Here is a 2,239-nt window from a genome sequence, read left to right as displayed (position 1 = left end):
ACGAAGGACAGTAAAACAACTAGCATATCACAATTTTAATTAAAACTAGTATGGAAAGTTAAAACTAATAGCACTATTTAGACAATACAATATAAAAACAGACTATAGATCGCCAACAACTGAAGGTAGATCACCACACTAGGGACCATGGGGACTTACAGTACCTTTGCTACCTTCATGAACCCTAGTTGGATTTACATCATCCCCTCAGCTGCTGGCGATTGTACGAAAGGTTAGCCAAAATTAAAACAACAAGAATACTACAATTAAAAACCTGGTAGATTTAAATTTACTGTGAATGTTTTTGGACTTACGTACCCTCTCAGGAGGACAATAATTTTACAATACTTCAACCTCCCTTGAGGGTACAGCCACTAACAATTCAAGTTACTAATATAAACTACCAATCATTAAAATACATCTATTTACAGCACATACTAATCATAATTCAACCAAGAAATCAATTTCTTTTAAAAAACCAATGATTAAATGAGAATTAACAGTGTTGAAAAGATCCTTGACAGTTTTGACCTTGAAATATTTATCCCTTGTGATGGAGAATTCAATACAGTCAAGCAGGATATGCTTGACCGTGATTCTCTCATCACAAGCGATACAAAAAGGAGGATCCTCACTTTTTAACAAGTATACATGAGTATATCGTGTATGGCCAATACGACATCATCTGAAAATAACCTCTTCAAATCTGGATTGACAACCCAAGTACGTGTAACCAATATATGGTTTGATTTCATGCAATTTATTTATACCTACTTGGGTGTCCCACTTCTTCTGCATCAGATCACGGATGTAAGTTCTAATGCTAGCTTTGTAATCACTGTAAGGAATAGGCAGTGGTGTCACAGATTTGTTGAGTGCTGCTTTAGCAGCAAGGTCAGCCAATGTGTTACCAGAGATCCCTACATGGCTGGGTAACCAACAGAAGACGATGTCGTATTGGCCAGTTGCAAGATCATTATACAATTCAATAATTTCAATTAAAAGTGGATGTTTAGAAGACATATTTTTAATAGCCTGAAGGCACGAAAGAGAGTCGGAATATATTATATACTGTTTACGTTTCGGGTGTCTTTGAATACATTTGAGGGCTGTTAATATGGCATTAGCTTCAGCAGTAAAAATAGAACTATTGTCTGGTAATCTAGAAGATATTGTTCTGGATCCAATGACAGTGGCACAAGCAACTGCGCCACCGTCCTTGGACCCATCTGTAAATAAGGATTTATAATTGCTATATTTATGTTTTAATTGATTATATTCTTGTTTGTATTGTAATTCATTGGTTTCTGATTTCTTAAATGTGGTCAATGTTAGGTCCACTTGGGGCCTGACCAACTGCCAAGGAGGAGAAGAAAGAAGACGGGAGGGAGCTATGTTTTCCAGCTCAATCCCGGCAGCAGAAAGAAAGGGTTTAATTCTATGTCCTAGTGGCGGGACAAGAGAAGACTTTTTGTTGTATAAATCCTCATAAAGAGGATTGAAAACACAATTATATGCAGGGTTAGATTCATTACAGTATAATTTAGTAGTGTACTGTAAAGCTAACTTTATACGGCGCTGCTCAAGAGATGGTTCATCAGCCTCAACATAGAGACTGTCAACAGGTGAAGTTCTAAAAGACCCAAGACAAAGTCTTAGACCTTGATGATGGACACAATCTAATAGTTTTAAGTTGCTTTTGCAGGCTCCACCATAGACGATGGAGCCATAATCAAGTTTAGAACGCTTGATCCCCTCCCCATTTAGAATTTGAAACCACTTTCAATACGTCAAGTGCTTTCAGGCATTTAGTTTTAAGGGATTTAATATGGGGTAAAAAAGTTAAGTGTGAATCAAACATTAGACCCAAGAACTTAGCTTCCTTAACAACTTTAATTGGCGTGCCATCAAGAGATAGTTCAGGGTCTTTATGGGGTTTATATTTACGACAAAAATGTATGCAGTTAGTTTTCGATTTAGAAAATTTAAAGCCGTTTTCAAGACACCATTTATTAATCTTGTTTAAACACAACTGCAATTGCCGTTCAATGGTATGCATATTTTTACCACGGCAAGAAATATTAAAATCATCCACAAATAACGATCCATCAATTGAATCGCTTAAAACCTTCGATAAACTGTTTATCTTTATACTAAAAAGTGTGACAGACAAAATACTGCCTTGTGGAACACCCTGGTCCTGATTGTAATGATCAGACAGGGTAGATTCCACACGGAC

The sequence above is a fragment of the Haliotis asinina genome, chromosome 4 (assembly GCF_037392515.1).
Source record: "Haliotis asinina isolate JCU_RB_2024 chromosome 4, JCU_Hal_asi_v2, whole genome shotgun sequence".
Taxonomy (NCBI): Eukaryota; Metazoa; Mollusca; class Gastropoda; order Lepetellida; family Haliotidae; genus Haliotis; species Haliotis asinina.
This window is presented reverse-complemented; position numbering follows the sequence as displayed.